General features: G+C 40.7%; 1 pseudogene; it reads left to right on the forward strand.

The window, feature by feature from the left end:
• The first annotated feature begins 8,901 nt into the window (after positions 1-8,901).
• LOC118008436 lies at positions 8,902-10,534 on the forward strand (annotated as a pseudogene).
• Positions 10,535-20,075: the final 9,541 nt, after the last annotated feature.

Here is a 20,075-nt window from a genome sequence, read left to right on the forward strand (position 1 = left end):
GTTGGGCTCCCAGCTCAGCGGGGAGTCTGCTTCTCCCTCTCCCTCTGCTTATGCTCTGTCTCTCTCTCAAAATGAATAAATAAAATCTTAAAAAAATAGAGCACTGCACTCCTTGAGCCCTGGGACTGTTTATCATCAGTGCATCCCAGTACCCCAAGTAGTAAATTCTCAAATAATTGAATAAATAAGGCCACAAGCCATGTGTAGAAACAGAAGATGACGGATAATTTGTGCTTCGAACAGCTGAGCTCAGTTAATGAGGACTTGCCTGGGCACCTCAGTGTGAGACTAAAAGCCTGAGTTCCCTTGTGTAGGACCCCTGCACAATTGTAAAGATTTTATAAATATGACTTAATTGGCTTATATATAGATGTTTGATGTTTTACAAGTTCAGGTGTTTTAGAGGAATCTATAAAAACTATTATTAAGGAATGATTAATTGATTTGCAGAAGGGTATGCCACAATAAACCTTTAAATTTCCTGGATCTTAAGTAGTTTGATTAAAGTTTATTTTGATATTTGTTGGGCCATGTTGTTAGTCATTGTGTCAGTCTGGAGGGATGCAATTATGAATACACTGTAGAGCCTTCATTTAAGGAAGCTATTAAGTTGTATAATTCGCTAATACTAGGCAGATTTAATTAAGTGCTAGACAGCACTGTTTTGAGGGATAACTAAAAGAAAAACCATTTCTTCTAATTGGGGGAATGGAAAGACTTAATGGTGGTGTTGGATTTTGAAGATTATGACTCACATCTCAAGAAAGGCAGGTAGGGGAGAGCAAACATGGCAGGCAGCACGAAAGGGATATGGTGAGTTTGCTTTCAATTCTGTAGGGGCAAAAAAAAAAATTCTGTAGGGGCACCTTTCCTTACAAAAAAATTAGTGTTGATATAGGATGAAAATTTGCACATAAAGTAGTGTTTTTCAAAATGTGGGTCATGAAATCGATTTAGAAAGTGGTGACTAGTAGTGTGTTTTGTTCCTCAAGTTTTTTTTTTTTAAAGATTTATTTATTTTAGGGGCGCCTGGGTGGCTCAGTTGGTTAAGTGCCCAACTCTTGGTTTCAGCTCAGGTCATGATCTTAGGGTTGTGAGATGGAGCCCTGCATTGGGCTCCCTGCTCAGCACGGAGTCTGCTTGAGGTTCTCTCCCTCTGCTCCTTCCCCCGCTTGCGCATTCTCTCTCTCAAAATAAAGTATTTTAAAAAAGAGATTTATTGGGCGCCTGGGTGGCTCAGTTGTTAAGCGTCTGCCTTCGGCTCAGGTCATGATCCCAGGGTCCTGGGATCGAGTCCCACATCAGGCTCCCTGCTCGGCGGGAAGCTTGCTTCTCCCTCTCCCACTCCCCCTGCTTGTGTTCCTGCTCTCGCTATCTCTCTCTCTGTCAAATAAATAAATAAAATCTTAAAAAAAATTAAAAAAAAATTAAAAAAAGATTTATTTATTTTAGAGAGACAGAGAGAGAGTCTCAAGTGGACTCTGAGCTGAGCGCAGAGACAGAGGTGGGGCTCAATTTTATGACCCTGCGATCACAACCTGAGCCAAAACCAAGAGTTGGACATGACCGAATGCACCACCGAGGTGCCCCAAGATTTTGTTTTTAAGTCATCTTTACACCCACGTGGGGCTGGAACTTACAACCCTGAGATCAAGATTCACATGCTCTACCGACTGAGCCAGCCAGGCACCCCACTAGTGATATTTCTAAATGGAGTAGAATAGAAAATAGCAAAGACTGATGCTTAATAGGAGTAAATATGTCTCAGGATAATTTTGTTTCAGAGTATATGTATATCACTATATCAGTGTTGAGTGAGATCATAAAATGCATTTCTCACCTTGGTTTGCAGGAAAATAAATTTGAAAGCCACTAATAAAAATCAATAGTAAGGGGCTAGGGCATCATCACACACTCTCTCTCTAGTCTCTGTATTTGGGATGGATGGGGTAGAAGGATACTAGTTTAATTATTTCCCCAATGGGCTCTTGTAGCTTATGGAAAAGTAAATTAGCTTCTCTCTTACTTCTTACTCTTGAAGCTATCTTACTGTTTATTTGGCAATTCTTTCCCCCTTGCAGATGATTCCAACTAATGTGTAAATAGTAAAGATTCTAGGGATCTGGAAGTGAGTTATTTTAGAATCAGCTTACCCTCAGGGGCTCAGAACCCATGTGTTAGTTTCTTATTATCCACTAGGTGGTACTGTGAGGGGCCGGTATTTGCAAGTTATCCTGTCTCTAGACTCCAGCTTGTTTTCAAACTAGCAGATAGGTTTACTTAGGCAGAAAATCTTTTCTCTTCAGGCTCCCAGGCATTCCAGCACAGGGTGTCTAGGTCTCCCTCCCTTCCCCAACCATAACCTTGTCCTACAAATTGAGGAGGATAGAGAATCTGGGATCGAGAAGGTACAATTTTTTTGTCAGTATTGCCATCTCTCAAAAGAAATCAGAAATGCTTTACATTCCCCCATGGAGATCAAAGAAGATGCTGAAGTGCAGTGGAAGGAATGGAGGTTATACCCCCAAGACAATAACTGGCTTAGTGGGGGTAATGGAATTGGCTGGGAGGAGGGGAGGGAGAAGATGTTAAAGGATCTCTTCTTTCAGAGGCACCTGGGTGGCTCAGTCCATTAAGCAGAGTTAAGCTTCTGCCTTCAACTCCGGTCATGATCCTGGGGTCCTGGGATGGAGTCCCTGTGTTGGGCTTCCAGGGAGCCTGCTCTCACGCGCTATCTCTGTCTCTCTTCTCTCTCAAATAAAATCTTTTTTAAAAAAATAAATATTTTGGGGTGCCTGGGTGGCTCAGTCGTTAAGCGTCTGCCTTCGGCTCAGGTCATGATCCCAGCATCCTGGGATGGAGCCCCGCATTGGGCTCCCCGCTCTGCAGGAAGCCTGCTTCTCCCTCTCCCACTCCCCCTGCTTGTGTTCCTTCTTTCGCTGTGTCTCTCTCTGTCAAATAAATAAAATCTTTAAAAAAATAAAAATAAAAATAAATATTTTTAGGGGCGCCTGGGTGGCTCAGCCATTAAGCGTCTGCCTTCGGCTCAGATCATGATCCCAGAGTCCTGAAATCGAGCCCGGCATCGGGCTCCCTGCTTGGCGGGAAGCCTGCTTCTCCCTCTCCCACTCCCCCTGCTTGTGTTCCCTCTCTCACTGTGTCTCTCTCTGTCAAATAAATAAAATCTTTAAAAAAATAAAAATATAAATAAACAAATATTTTTAGGGGCACCTGGGTGTCTCAGTCAGTTAAGCGTCTGCTTTCGGCTCAGGTCATGATCCTGAGGTCCTGGGATCGAGCCCCGCATGGGGCTCCCTGCTCAGCGGGAAGCCTGCTTCTCCCTCTCCCACTCCCCATGCTTGTGTTCCTTCTCTCTGTCAAGTAAATAAATAAAATCTTAAAAAAAAAAGAAAAAAGAAAAAGAACTGCTTTAAAAAATAAATATTTTTATTTATTTTTATTATTTTATTTTATTTTTAAAATTAATTAATTAATTAATCAGAGAGAGCGAGCATAAGCAGGGGGAGTGGCAGGCAGAGGGAGAAGCAGGCTCTCTGCAGAGCAGGGAGCCCGATGTGGGGCTCGATCCCAGGACCCCGGGATAACGACTTGAGCCAAAGGCAGACACTTAACCAACTGAGCCACCCAGGAGTCCCCCCCAAATAAATATTTTTTAAAAAGGATCTCGGGGTGCCTGGGTGGCTCAGTTGGTTGAGAGTCTGCCTTTGGCTAAAGTCATGCCCCATGTCGGGCTCTCTGCTCAGCGGGGAGTCTCCTTCTTCCCCTCCCTCTGCCTGCCACTCCCCCTGCTTGTGCTCTCTCTCTCTGTCAAATAAATAAGTAAAATCTTTAAAAAATGTTTTTTTAAAAAAGGATCTCTTCCTTGGGAAAGCAACAAGTTATAGAATTTGATTATATTCAGCAAACATTTTTCAAGAGCTTTCTATAGGATAGGAGAACACAAAGTTGAATAAATTTTGGTACCTACTTTCTAGGTTCAAGAAAAACAAAGAGACAACACTCAACAATAATACAGTGTGATAAATAGGGGCATACACAGGGCACTGTGGAAGCAGAGAAGGGACCCCTACGTCAGTTGTGGTGGGGGGGCAGGGAGATGGTGACCAGGGAAGATTTCCCAGTGGAGGTGACACCTAGGCTTTCATCCTGCAAAGATGAATAGGAGCCCTCCAAATCCACAAGGTTCTGCTGTACTCAAGTCTCCCCTGGTGACTTCATTTACTCCTGTGATTTCAACAACTACCTCTGTGCTAATAACTCTCAATGTTTCCCTAGCCCAGTCATCTCCAAGACCTGCCCATCCAGTGTCTCCTATTTGTATGTCACTGTTCAAATTCAACTTGTCTAAAACCAAGCACTGAAAGAGAGCCAAGGCTTTGATTTTTATAGTAATCATATAATTTTTATCCTTATTCATTGTATGGGTGGATATCACTTCCTGTACTTACTGCACTGTACTTTTGCACTTACTGCAAAAGCACACTAACTGATCTCCAACTGAGATCTCTCTCCACCACCCATTTCCCCAGTCTGTCCGACACACTTAAATCTTCAACAAGATTTATCTTCCTTGAGTCCAATATTTATGGTATCATTTCATTGAACAATAACCTTTAGACATTCCCTTTGGTCTATTCAATGGAGACCAAGCTCCTTCATCCAATAGTCAAGGCAGTCCCTATGGTCTGAATATTTGTGTTCCCCACACCCCTCCATTCATGTTGAAATTCTCACCCCCAAAGCTGATAGTATTAATAAGTGGGGACTTTGAGAGGTGATTAGGACTTGAGAGTGGAGCCCTCCTGAATGGAATGTGTGCTCTTATAAAAAAGACCCCACAAAGCTGCCTAGACCTTTCCACCATGTGAGGTTATAAGAAGTCTGTGACCTGCAGGAGGGCCCGTGACCATGCTGACACCCCGATCTCAGACTTTTCAGCCTTCAGAACTGTGAACAATAAATTTCTCTTGCTTATGAGCTACCCAGTCTGTAGTATTTTTTTATAGCAGCCTGAATGGTTTAAGACGGCACTCTCTGTTCTGGTCCTGAATGACTCTTTCTAGCTTTATATTCTATGATTCCCTTAAAGGCATTTTACGCCAAATTCATCTACTCAATGTTTATTTCCTGAATATAGCTTACACTTTTCTACCTCAGTGTCTAAGTTTGCTATCATGATGCTATCTATGTTTGGATAACATTAAAGGCAGAAAACATACAGGATGATTTATATTTTAATATATAAAGAGCTCTTACAAATCAATAAGAAAAGACAACCACTCGGGGCACCTGGGTGGCTCAGTCGTTAAGCGTCTGCCTTCGGCTCAGGTCATGATCCCAGGATCCTGGGATCGAGCCCTGCATTGGGCTCCCTGCTCTACGGGAAGCCTATTCCTCCCTCTCCCACTCCCCCTGCTTGTGTTCCCTCTTTCGCTGTGTCTCTCTCTCTGTCAAATAAATAAATAAAATCTTAAAAAAAAAAAAAGAAAGAAAAAAGAAAAGACAACCACTCTAATAGAAAAAATGACAAAACACAGACAATTCCAGTTGATATGGTTGGATTTAAATCTACCACCATGCTGTTTGTTTTTCATTTGTCCTATCTGTTTTTTTTAAAGATTTTATTTATTTATTTGACAGAGAGCAGAAGAGCACAAGCAGAGTGAGTAGGAGAGGGAGAGGGAGAAGCAGGCTCCTGGCTGAGCAGGAAGCCTAACATGGGGCTTGATCCCAGGACCCTGGGATTATGACCTGAGCCGGAGGCAGACGCTTAATGGACTGAGCCACCTAGGCGCCCCGTCCTATCTACTTTTGTTCCTGTTTTCCTGCTGATCTTGGATTGAGTATTTTTAGTATTTCATTTTATCTTCACTTACTAACTATATATATTTTTTTCAGCAGTTGCACTAAGGCTTACTATATGCATCTTTAACTTACCACAGACGACCTTCAAATAATATATGATTTCATGTGTAATGTAAAAACTGTATAGTAGTATACTTCCATTTCCGCTTTGCACATCCTTCTTGCTATTGTTGTCATACATTTTACTTCTACATATATCCCACTGTATATTATTACTATTTTTGTCTTAAAGAATCTATTATTTGTATTTCTTTATTTATTTTAAGTAATCTCTACACCCAATTCAGGGCTCAAACTCACAACCCCAAGATCAAGAGTCGCAAGTTCTACTGATTGAGCCAACCAAGTGCCCCAGAGTCAATTATCTTTTAAACAACTCTTTAGAAATGTCTTTTATATTTACCTACATATTTACTATTTCCATTCCCTTAATTTGTTTGTGTTGATCTCAGTTTCCCTTTGGTATCATCTTTCTTCCATCTGAAGAACCTCCTTTGACATGTCTGGTAATGTAAGTGATAAAATTTTTCAGCTTTTGTTTGTCTTAAAATTTCTTTTTTGTCTTCATTTTTACATACACTGGAAATACTATTGTAAGTTGACACTTTTTTCATTTAGCACTTTAAAGGTGTCAATCAATCATCTTCTGTCTTGAATGTTTCTGATGAGAAGTCAATGCTTATGCTTGTCTTTGCTTCAGTATTTATATCTTTTTCTCGGTCTTCTTTTCAGATTTCCTTTTTATCATTGGTGTTCAGCAATTTGATTATGCTATGTCTAGGTATAATTTTTTTTTTTTGTATTTATCCTGCGTGAGATTCATCAGATTTTTTGGATCTGGTAGTTGATATTTTTTCACTAAATCTTGTGAATTTTTTGCCATAATTTCCGCAAATATTATTTTCTGCTCCCCTTGTTTTCCAGTGCTCCAAATTACATATATGGTAGAATGCTTGATATCATCCAACAGATCACTGAGGCTCTCTTTATTTCTCCTCCAGCTTTCTTTTCTCTCTGTGCTTCAGGTAACATAGTTCTTATTTCTACATCTTCAAGTTCACTGATCTTTTCACCTTCATCATCTAATTTTCTGTTAAGGCCATACAATGGTATTTTTCATTTCTTTTGTACAGTCTCTATATCTTTCCTCATTGGATTTATGGTTTTCTTTAAATATTTGAACTTATAACTGATGTTTTGAAGTCTTTACCAATTAATTGCATAATTTCTGTCATTTCTGGGTCTGTTTTTACTGTCTAATTTTTCTCCTGGCTATAGATCACAGTTTTAAAAAATTTTGCTTATTTATCTATTTATTTATTTGGTGGTTGGAAGGAGCATGTTTATTAGACACTGGACATTGTAAATGTTACATTGTGGAATTTCTGGATTTTATTGTCTTTCTTGAAGGGCATTGGGCTTTGTTCTGACAGGCAGTTAATTTACTTGCATATCAACTTGATATTTTTGAGGCAAATTTTTAAACTTTGTTAGGGCAGGTCTAGAGTAGCTTTATTCTTGAGTTAGTTAGTAGAAGTCCACTCCTAAGGCACAGCTTTTTTGAGGTAACTAATGAATGCTCTGAATGTTTTTTTTTTTTAAAGATTTTATTTATTTATTTGTTTGAGAGAAAGAGAGAGAGAGAAACGGCACAAGAGGGGAGAGGGTCAGAGGAAGAAGCAGGCTCCCCGCTGAGCTGGGAGCCTGATGTGGGACTTGATCCCAGGACTCCGGGATCATGACCTGAGCTGAAGGCAATCGCTTAACCAACTGAGCCACCCAGGCGCGCAATGCTCTGAATGTTTGACATGGTCTCTCCAGTCTGACTAGTTAGAACTCTAATTTCTTACATCCCTGTGTAAGCTCCAGTAATTATTCACTTTATAATTCCCCTACAATTGTTCTTTACCTGGTAGTTTATTTTTGGCCAGTTTTAAGGAGTCTGCCCTCTCATGCCATGCACGTGCAGCCTACTGTTCAGCCAAAGACTCACAGGACCACTATGCACATTTGTGGAGCTCTTTCTTTGCATAGCTCCCTTCTCTCTAGTACTGTCTCACAGAATCCAGCCTCCTCAGCCTCCCTGAAATCAAATCTCTGTCTCCTCAGCTCAACAAAACCACGTACTCTGCTTGGATTTCCCATCCTTGTGCTATATAGTCTGAAGAGAATTTATGGGTAGATAGTTGGGATAATTGGAAAGTGCACATAATTTGCTTTTTCCTTTTCTCTTAGGGCTCACAATCTTATGCTACCTTTGCCCAATATCTTAAAACAGTAGTTTCATGAGGCTTGCTGGATGGGAGGTGGGGGGGTGTTGGGGTAACTGGGTGGTGGGCATGAAGTAGGGCACGTGATGGAACGAGCACTGGGTGTTGTATGCAACTGATGAATCACTGAACTCTAACTCTGAAACTAATAATACACTATTGTTAATTAATTGAACTTAAAATTTAAAAAAAGGAACCCCCCCCAAAAAACACAGAAGTTTCATATATTTTGTGCAGTTTTCTAGGTATGTGTGTGTGTGTGTGTGGTGGGAGGGCTAGTCTGATGCCAGTTACTTTGTCATAGTCAGAAATAAGAAGACAATTCAATTTTCACTTGATATAGAATTCTATATAGAATTTCTTTTATTACTTCAAAGATGTCATTCCATTGTCTTCTGACTTGTATTGTTATCTTTGTTTTCCTATGTGTAATGTTTCTTTATCAGAAATGAAAAGTAAAACAACCAAATACACTTTATTCTTTTTTTTTTTTAAGATTTTATTTATTTATTTGACAGAGAGAGAAACACAGAGAGACAGGGAACACAAGCAGGGGGAGAGGGAGAGGGAGAAGCAGACTTCCCTCCAAGCAGGGAGCCCGATGCAGGGCTCGATCCCAGGACCCTGGGACCATGACCTGAGCTGAAGGCAGACGCCTAAGACTAAGCCACCCAGGTGCCCCATAGAAGAGCTTTTTAATTAAAAAGAAATAGGAGTCCGCTCCCAAGTGCATCTGCAATTCAAAATGTCGCACCCATCCCCTGAAACTAATCCCTTCAACCCCAGTAACCCCCAGGTCTTCTTTGGTGTGGATATTGGAGGGAGAAAGTTGGTAGAATTGTCTTAGAATTGTTTGCAGATGTTGTACCCAAAACAGCAGAAAAATTTTGTGCTTTGTGTACAGGAGAAAAAGGCATTGGACCCACCACTGGGAAACCTCTCCATTTCAATGAATGTTCTTTCCATTGAATTTTTAAGAAATTTATGATTCAAGGTGTAGACTTCTCATATCAAAATCGGACAGGTAGAGAAAGTATTTATGGTGAAAAATTTGAGGATGAAAATTTCTTTTTTTTTTTTTTTTAAAGATTTCATTTATTTACTTGAGAGAGAGAGGGACAGAAAGACAGAGAGAGAGAGCATGAGTGGAGAGAAAGCCACCCAGGTGCCTGAAAAAATTTTTTTTAAAGATTTTATTTATTTATTTGACGGAGAGAGACACAGCAAGAGAGGGAACACAAGCAGGCGGAGTGGGAGAGGGAGAAGCAGGCTCTCTGCGGAGCAGAGAGCCCCACGCGGGGCTCAATCCCAGGATCCTGGGATCATGACCCAAGCCAAAGGCAGACGCTTAATGACTGAGCCACCCAGGCACCCCTGAAGATGGAAATTTCTATTATAAGCATGATCAGGAATGTCTATTGAGCATGGCAAACGAAGGCTGCAATACAAATGGTTCTCAGTTCTTTATCACAATAGTTTTGACTCTTCATTTGGATGGGAGACAGGTGGTATTTGGCCAAGTAATTAAAGGAATGGGTGTGGCAAGGATACTGGAAAATGTAGAAGTGAAAGGTGAAAAACCTGCCAAATTGTGCATTATTGCAGAATGTGGAAAATTGAAGGAAGGGGATGATTGGGGCATATTCCCAAAAGATGGTTCTGGTGACAGTCATCCAGATTTCCCTGAGGATGCAGATATAGATTTAAAAGATGTAGATAAAATTTTAGTAATAACAGAAGACTTACAAGACATTGGAAGTACTTTTTTCATATCCCAGAACTTGGAGATGGCCATTAAAAAATATGAGAGGGCGCCTGGGTGGCTCAGATGGTTAAGCGTCTGCCTTCGGCTCAGGTCATGATCCCAGGGTCCTGGGATTGAGCCCCGTGTCGGGCTCCCTGCTCAGCGGGTAGCCTGCTTCTCCCTCTCCCACTCCCCCTGCTTGTGTTCCCTCTCTCGCTGTGTCTTTCTCTGTCAAATAAATAAATAAAATCTTAAATATATATATATATGAAAGTTTTAAGATATGTGGAAGGTTCAAAGACTGTTGTTGAGAAAGCAGATAGATCGAAGCTGCCACTAATAGCTTTAAACTGCGTGCTGAATATTGGTGCTTGTAAAGTGAAGATGTCAAACTGGCAGGGAGCAACTGACAGTTGTTTGGAGTCTCTTGAAATTGACCCATCAAATACCAAAACATTGTACCCTAGAGCTCAAGGATGGCAAGGATTAAAAGACTATGATCAAGCACTGGCTGATCTTAAGAAAGCTAGCACGGGAAGATAAAGCTATCCAGGCAGAATTGCTGAAAGTCAAACAAAAGATAAAGGCAAAGAAAGATAAAGAGAACGCAGCATATGAAAAATTGTTTGCCTAATAAGGAACTCAGTTTTATTTAAATATTACGCATTGATTGTATAAAGGCAATAAGAAAATTTAAAGGTTTTTGTCTGTTATATATGATCCCTGATGTGTTTCCTTTGATACTTCAGTTTCCCATTATTTACAGTTTAGGAATACTAAAAACGGTTCACTCTTAAAAAAAAAAAAAGGTGTTACAAAAACAAACAAACAAACCCCACAAAAAAACAAAAAACAAACAAGAAAACCCAAACCAAAACAAAAAGAAATCATGCTGATTACATTTATATAAAATATAAAAATAAGTAAGACCATTACTACTGTTAGAAGTTAAGATGGTGGGGGGTGCCTGGGTGGCTCAGTTGGTTAAGCGACTGCCTTTGGCTCAGGTCATGATCCTGGAGTCCCAGGATCAAGTCCCGCATCAGGCTCCCTGCTCAGCAGGGAGTCTGCTTCTCCCTCTGACCCTCCCCCCTCATGTGCTCTCTTTCTCTCTCTCATTCTCGCTCTCTCAAATAAATAAATAAATAAAATATTAAAAAGAAAAAGAAGTTAAGATGATGGTTACATTTGGGAGTAGTGACTGAAAGGGGACATAAAGGAAATTTTTGAGATGCTAGATAAATATATATGTATATATTTTAAAGATTTTATTTATTTATTTGAAAGGAAGAGAGAGCACACAGGAGTGGGGGGAGGGGCAGAGGGAGAGGGAGAAGCAGACTCCCCGTTGATCAGGGAGCCCAATGTGGGGCTAGATCCCAGGACCCTGAGATCATGACCTGAGCCGAGGTCAGACTTTTAACTCACTCCATGCAGGCGCCCCTGATATATATATATATTTTATCATGATTTTGTAATTATATCCTAAAAACCCCAAAGCAAACAAAGAAAAACTTGGTCACTTTTAGAGGTTTCTAGGTTATTAACTAAGTATTCCCAAAAATTTATAAATAGAGGAAAGAATCAAACATATATTCTAACCTGTAAAGGACTATATTTCAGGGTTACCTAATAATTAATAAGGGAAAATTTTTTTTTTAAGTAAGCTTCACCCTGGGAGTAGAACTAACGACCCTGAGATCAAGAGTTAGATAATTGACCAAGCCCCCCAGGCACCCTGGGAAATTTCTTTCTTTCTTTCTTTTTTTTAGAAAAATCACAGCCAACAATTTCAGAAGGAATTATGGAATTAGAAAATCACCAGCAGGGGAGATATAGGTTTTATGTGAAGTTTACATATTTTGAAAGATCCTTTTAAGTAGAATACATACTTTTGGAGCAAATTAGTCATAGTACCTTGTAAAGGATTCATGTAGGTGAGAGGCCCTGAAGCTTAAAATTCATTAGCTTTATGGTAAGTCTACCTCTGCCCGGTTATGCTAGGCCTGATTCTTCCTACAGCCTCCAGTGATCTCTCAGTGAAAATTATCACAAATCAAATGTCTTAGATAATCTATTGATTCCATTTTTTGTTTGTTTTTTTCTTAGTGACATCCTCTGGAACCTACCTTTGTGCCTATTAGTCCGGACTTTTTGCTCTCTGGACCGGTTACATAGTTGATATCCTGAGACTTCCCTTTGTCATCATCCTAGGAATGATTTTCACTGGTCTCATGTGTAAGTTCCTATGTCCTTGATCTCAGGTCTTCCTCTTTCTTGGCTTATTTCCTCTTTCTGGTGGAAAACACCTTTACTGAGAAAAGGCACATAGGAGATAAATTGAGAGCTTACATTCATGAAGATGCCTTTTTTTATTCTACTCTCACACTTAGTTGATTGGGTATCACATTCTAGATTGAAAATAATTTCTTTCAGAATTTTGAAGGCATTGCTTCTTTATTTTCTGGCTTCATTTTGTTGTTGTTGTTTTGTGTGTGTGTGTTTTTTTTTTAGAAAATTTACTTTATTTAAAAAGTATATATAATACATCCCATGATATAAAATTCTAAACATAGTAGATTTTAAAAGGAGCATAGTGAAAAATATAAATATCTATTTTCTTTTCCTGTGTATACATTTTGTATGTTTATTGTCTTTTGCTAAGTTTGCATTTTCCTTTATTTTACAATCTGATTCATACTTATAGTAAAATCATTTAAAATACCATAGGCAGGCATAAAGCAAAAAGTAGAAATTCCCTTCTCTCCATCCCCTCCTCAGATACTGGTAAATATCCTTTCACACTTTCAACCACCTGGATATATTTTCATTTTTTACATAAATGGTTTCACATTATACATGTTCTGTAACCTACTTTTTTCACTGAATACTGTAATGGAAATCTTTTTTTTTTTTTGAGATTTTATTTATTTATTTGACAGAGAGAGACAGTGAGAGAGGGAACACAAGCAGGGGGAGTGGGAGAGGGAGAAGCAGGCTCACTGCAGAGCAGGATGCCCGATGCGGGGCTTGATCCCAGGACCCTGGGATCATGACCTGAGCCGAAGGTAGACGCTTAAGGACTGAGCCACCCAGGCGCCCTGTAATGGAAATCTTTCATGATACTACATTTAGAGCTACTTCATTCTTTTCTTTTTTTAAAATGATTTTATTCATTTATTTGAGAGAGAGAGAGCACACAGGAGCAGGGTCGGGGAGGGGGGCAGAGGGAGAGGGAGAAGCAGACTCCTCAATGAGCTGGGAGCCCAAAACGGGGCTTGATCCCAGGACCCTGAGATCATGACCTGAGCTAAAGGCAGACGCTTAACCCACTGAGCCACCCAGGTGCTCCTACTTCATTCTTTTTAATGCTTGTACTTTATTCCTTTATGTATCAATATCTATTTAGCCAGTTCCCTCATGATGGCTATTCAAGGTATTTCCAACATTTTATTATTAAAAATAATGCTGCAACAAACATGTTAATAGCTTATTTAGACAAATGAGTTTATTATATTTACTTATATATCCTACACTCCTTTTAAAAATCAGATTTTAAAAAAAGATTTACTTATGTCTTTTAGAGAGAGAACGTGAGCTCATGTGCAAGTTGGGGAGGGACAGAAGGAGAATCTCAAGCGGATTCCCCACGGAGCACAAAGCCCTACCGGGGGCTCAATCTCATAACTCTGAGATTGTGACCTGAGTGGAAACCAAGAGTCAGATGCTCAAGTGCGCCACCCACATGCCCCTAAAAATCAGATATTTTAAATGAAAGTCAAAGTATTGAAAATGACTAATGGAATATGTGGGTAATGTGTGAATTTGAAGGGAAAGAGTCAGGGTTTTAGCAATCCTATTTTTATTAAGTAAATATTCAAGTCAACAAACCAGAAAGCCATGTACTAACTCTTTTTAAAGACTATGACTGAAAAAAAAAAAAAAAAGACTATGACTGAGTTGGTGAGCCTTATCTAGATTAAGGCTACTTTCTCACTATGGAATTTCTCTTAAGGGCTCCACTTAATTTCCCAAACACATCCTTTCTGTTCCATGCTCAGAAGCTGCCTAGTTTATCTCTGTTCACTCATAACTATCAGACCTGTTTGGTAGCAGGTGATGTACATTTTTAAGATTTAATATGTTTCTAACAAAATTTTCTGGCTTCAGTGTTTCGTTGGGAAAACAGTCATTTGATTCCCAATCCTTTGTACATGACCTATGTCTTCTCTTCGAAATCTTTTGGGATCCTAATCGTAGCCAATGAGGTTTATCCGAGGCGCGATTATTACTAATTGAAATCTTTCGGGATCTTCTCTGTAAGGTGATGGTGTGATTGGTATATTTTTGTATTATTTACTCAATAATTTCCTCCTTCCTATTTCTCTGTTCCCCTTTCTCATATTGAATCTCTCTTGGACTGATACTTGAGTTTTTGTGCCTTTTCACTCCTTTTTTTTTTAAGATTAAAAAAAATTTTTTTAAAGATTTTATTTGTCAGAGAGAGAGAGAAAGAGCAAGAGAGAGCACGAGCAGGGGGAGTGGCAGAGGGAGAGGGAGAAGCAGGCTCCCCGCTGAGCAGGGAGCGTGTTTAGGGGCTCGATCCCAGGACCCCGGGATCATGACCTGAGCCGAAGGCAGCCTCTTAAATGTCTGAGCCACCCAGGCTTCCCAAGATTTTATTTTTATTTTATTTTATTTATTTTTAAAAGATTTTATTTATTTATTTGAGAGAGAGAGAGCACATGAGAGGGGGGAGGGTTAGAGGGAGAAGCAGACTCCCTGCCGAGCAGGGAGCCCGATGCAGAACTCGATCCAGGGATTCCAGGATCATGACCTGAGCTGAAGGCAGTCGCTTAACCAACTGAGCCACCCAGGCGCCCCCAAGATTTTATTTTATTTTATTTTATTTATTTATTTTTTATTAAAGATTCTACTTATTTGACAGAGAGAGACACAGTGAGAGAGGGATCACAAGCAGGGGGAGTGGGAGAGGGAGAAGCAGGTTTTCCACTGAGCAGGGAGCCCGATGCGGGGCTCGATCCCAGGACCCCGGGATCATGACCTGAGCCGAAGGCAGACGCTTAACGACTGAGCCACCCAGGCGCCCCAAGATTTTATTTTTTTAAGTAATCTCTACACCCAGCATGGGGCTCAAACCCACAACCCCAAGATCAAGAGTCACACACTCCACCAACTGAGCCAGCCACGTGCTCCTGTGCCTTTTCATCCTATTGCCAGTCTTTTTGTTCTGCTTTCTTGGAGATTTCATTCACTTTAACTTCCAACTTTTCTAACGGAATATTTTTAATTTCCATGACTTCTTTCTTCTTTTATTTTTAAAGAATAGTATCCTGGGGGTGCTTGGATGGCTCAGTCGGTTGGGCTTTCGACTCTTGGTTTCGGCTCAGGTCATGATCTTCAGGTTGTGAGATCGAGCCTGCTTTGGGCTCCGCACTCAGCAGGGAGTCTGCTCCTTTCCCCCTCCCTCTCCCCCACCCTCTCCCTCTGCCCCTCTACTGCTTGCATGTGCGTACACATGCGTGCTCTCTCTCTCAAATAAATAAATAAATCTTTTTAAAAAATAGTATCCTGGGGGCCCCTGGGTGGCTCAGTCGTTAAGCGTCTGCCTTCAGCTCAGGTCATGATCCCAGGGTCCTGGGATTGAGCCCCGCATTGGGGGGGGGGGTCCCTGCTCAGCAGGGAGTCTGCTTCTCCCTCTCCCCCCACTCATGCTTTCTTTCTCTCTCTCCCTCTCTGAAGTAAATAAATAAAATCATAAAAAAAAATAAAAAAATAAAAATCTTTTCCTGTTGTTTAGTCTCTTTGTTTTTTTCCAAGTCCCGACCCTCCTTTTTTGTTTGTTTTGGTCTCAGTTTTCCATATTGGAAGCTTTTCTCAGATTATCTTGTGAACTGTGAACTGTGACTGTCCATTTATCTGTGAGAATGTGGAACTAAAAACAACAACAACAACAACAAAAAACGGTTATTAGCTCTGTGTGTTTCAGAGGTATGTTGATAGATAAGTTTCATTGTGGGGTGAGCAGGCAGTGAGTTGGCTTTTTGTTGAGGGGAACCCAAGTATCAGCAGCTGTAAGTTCCTCGGGAGCTGTTCAGTCTCTCCAGAGAACACTCCAGGTTTCTGTGCGGTGGGCAAAATCGTGGCTGCTAGCTTGCCAGCAGCTGGGAAGGAGAAGGGGTCTCATTCTTCAGGGTAGCAACTGTGGTAGGCACAAAAACGCACCCCCCTCCAAGACACATTCGCTTTCTAGTCCCCAGAACCTGTGAATATTTTATAGCAAAAGAGTGACTATTTCCTTGTATGGAAAGATGTGATGAAATTAATGATCTAAAGAAGAGTTTATCCTGGATTGTCTGGGTGGAACCTAAATGTAATCACACATATCCTTATAGGAGAGAGGCAGGGGAAGATTAGATGGAGGTCTGCACGGAGGAGGAGGCCATGTGAAGATGGAGGCCGAAATTGGAGTGATGTCGTCATAAGCCAAGGAACATCTAGAGCTACCAGAAGCTGGAAGAGGCAAGGAACAGGTTCTTCCCTAGAGCCTTTGGAGGGTATGTGAATGCTGACACTTTGCTTTTGAACTTTTGTTCTCCGGGCTATGAGAAAATAGATCTGGTTTTTGTTGTTGTTGTTGTTGTTTTGTTTTGTTTTAAAGATTTTTTTTTAAGATTTTATTTACTTGATAGAGAGAGACACAGTGAGCGAGGGAACACAAGCAGGGGGAGTGGGAGAGGGAGAAGCAGGCTTCCCGCAGAGCAGGAAGACCGATGTGGGGCCAGGCGCCCCAGATCTCTGTTGTTTTAATGCCACCAAATTTTTGGTAATTTGAGAGTGCAGCCACAGGAAACGAATACAGTGACTTTCACTTAAACTCCTGTTTTTAGGGGCGCCTGGGTGGCTCAGTCATTGAGTGTCTGCCTTCATCTCAGGTCATGATCCCAGGGTCCTGGGATGGAGCCCCGCATCGAGCCCCGCATCGAGCCCCGCATCAGGCTCCCGGCTCAGTGGGAAGCCTGCTTCTCCCTCTCCCACTCCCCCTGCTTGTGTTCCCTCTCTCGCTGTGTCTCTCTCTGACAAATAAATAAAATCTTATAAATAAATAAATAACAAACTCCTGTTTTCAGTCTGATTTCATGTCCTACTCTCTCCCCTGGGTCCTCTGGCTCAATTTCTCTGAGGAAGGAACTTCATATTTCCTCCTGGGCACTTCCCTGAGCAAGTTACCTGGCCGGGGAAACATGGGAATGGGGATCTTACACAAACTATATAAACTGTCCTTTTCCACTGCCATCTGAGGGACTGGTACCTCCAAGTTCTGAGGCTTCTGGAATGATGAGTGGGGTGGGGTTGTAAATTGGCTGCCTTCTTATTGGTTTCACCCATTATGGGTATTTAGGCTTCAACTTACTCCAAATTGTGAAGTTATCACTCCTCTATTGGATTTCCTTTTTCCAAAATATGTCATCTCTCATCGACTGTTGACTTCTTTCCTATTCTCCTTGTCGTTGTGGGTTTATTTCTTTTTTTATTCCTTTACTAACATTTTTGAGGAGAGAGTGTTCTATGTGCATGTTTAACTGGAATTTTTTTTTGACTTTTCAAACTGATTTTTTTTCTATTTCCGAATTTACAATTTTTTAAAAGATTTATTTATTTATCTTAGAGAGCACGAGCGGGAGGGGCAGAGGGAGAAGGAGAGAGAATCTAAAGCAAACCCCACGCTGAGCACCTTGAGCCCAAACCCAAGACCCCAAGATCATGAACGGAGCCGAAACCAAGAGTCGGATGTTTAACCAACTGCACCACTGAGGCCCCCTCTATTTCTGAATTTTATTTTATTTTATTTTTTAATTTTTTTTAAAGATTTTATTTATTTATTTGACAGAGAGAGAGAGAGCGCGAGAGCAGGAACACAAGCAGGGGGAGTGGGAGAGGGAGAAGCAGGCTTCCTGCGGAGCAGGGAGCCCGATGTGGGACTCGATCCCAGGATCCTGGGATCATGACCTGAGCCGAAGGCAGACGCTCAACGACTGAGCCACCCAGGCGCCCTATTTCTGAATTTTAAATGTTTATTTGATCATAATGGCGTCTGGGTTTTGCTTCATGCTTAGAAACACCTTTAAAGAATACTTTTAGGGGCACCTGGGTGGCTCAGTCGTTAAGCGTCTGCTTTAGGCTGGGGTCGTGATCCCAGGGTGCTGAGATCGAGACCCGCATAGGGATCCCTGCTCAGAGGGGAGTCTGCTTCTCCCTCTCCCTCTGCCTGCCTCTCCTCCTGCTTGTGCTCTCGCTCTCTCTCTGTCAAATAAATAAATAAATAAACCTTTAAAAAAATAAATAAAAAATAAAGAATACTTTTATGGTTCAATAACTTACCTTTCAATCACTGTTTGATCTGTAATTTATTTGAGTTCATTTAATGACATAAGCTCTAGCTTTTCTTTTTTAATGGCAAATAGTTGCCCTAATTGCACTCATTGAAAAATCTACTCTTTCCTCACCGACTTGAAATATCCTAGTTATTATATGTGCTAAATTTTTAAAAAGGTTCTTTCTTTTATTAATGGATAATATGATTTCTAAATTTGGAAGGGTCATCTTATATTTGTTCCCATGTATACACTAGTAGTTTTTTAAATTAATAAACTTAATTTTTTTAGAGGAATTTTAGGTTCACAGCAAGATTGATCAGGTGCAGAGAGTTCCCATATGCCCCCTATCCCCACACATGCAAAACTTCCCCCACTATTGACTTTCCACATCACAGTGGTACATTTATTACAATGTTGAACCTATATTGACACATCATTATCACTTAAAGTCCACAGTTTACATTAGGGCTCACTCTTGCTGTTGAACGTGCTATGGGTTTTGACAAATGTCTAATGACATGTATCTACCATTGTAGTATCATACATGATAGTTTCACTGCCCTGAAAGTCCTCTGTATTCTGCCTGTTTATCCCCCAACCCATGGCAACCACTGATCTTTTTACTGTATCTGTAGTTTTGCCTTTTCCAGAATGTCATATGTAACCTTTCCAGATTGGCTTCTTTCAGTTAATAATATGCTAAAATGTAATAACATGGTTCCTCCATGTGTTTTCATGGCTTGATAGCTCATTTTTTTTTTCAGCACTGTATAATATTCCATAGTCTGGATGTACTACAATTTATCCATTCACTTACTGAAGGACATCTTGATTGCTTCTAAGTTTTGGCAATTATGAGTAAAGCTGCTATAAACATTCATGTGCAGGTTTTTGTGTGGACGTAAGTTTGGTTCATTTGGGTAAACACAAAGGAGTATGATTGCAGGATTGTATGGTAAGAGTATGTTTAGTTTTGTAAGAAACTGCCAAACTATCTTCCAAAGTTGCTAGTCCATTTTGCATTCCCACCTGGCGCGAGCCAAGCTACTCATGCTGTTTGACAGGGTCCAAGTATGGGCGACGATCCTGAAAACAGGAGACTCCACAGCTGGCTCCTGCTATTCTCTTTCATTTTGTTTATGGCAATCTTTATAATTGTGGGAATATTTCTGGGGTTTCACGATAAAGTGACTACTCACTTAGTTACGCCTATCTAAGCAATCATAATGAAACTAATTCCACGAAGAATTAGTTTCTATAGAACAAAATAACAAAACGGTCACGCTCTGTCTAGCACCTTTCTCTTTGTGTACTGTTTTTTAGTTTAGCGAAAGCCAATAAGCAGAAATCAATAAAGGTCATGTTAATCATTACAAAGGAAAAATGAAAGAAGGCTATGGCTGTAATCCAGAAAGTGATCTAAGATTTGGAAAAACAAAAATATCCTAACATATAAGTAAAGTTCCTCCGAGCCTGTCAGCAGGAGATGCTTGCAACCTGACCCTGTGTCTGTGTCGCCTACGCCGTCCTTTCCTACGAGAGACCCACCCCGGCTGGAGCTGGACTCCAGCAGGTGGCGCCCAACGGTGGGGCTCGACTAGGTAAGCCTTTCTACGAGGACGGATAGGACTCTGCTCGTGGGTACTGCAGATCCCTCTTTGAAGAAATACAGAGTAAGAGTGAGCAGAAAGACAGAACTTATAGAAGCTATGGGCCATAAAGAGTCAAAGGAACGACGACTCTTTATTGATATTATTAAGCATATGATTGAAAAAA

Source organism: Mirounga leonina, unplaced genomic scaffold, assembly GCF_011800145.1.
Source record: "Mirounga leonina isolate KUSES-001 unplaced genomic scaffold, KU_Mleo_1.0 Mir_126, whole genome shotgun sequence".
Lineage (NCBI taxonomy): Eukaryota > Metazoa > Chordata > Mammalia > Carnivora > Phocidae > Mirounga > Mirounga leonina.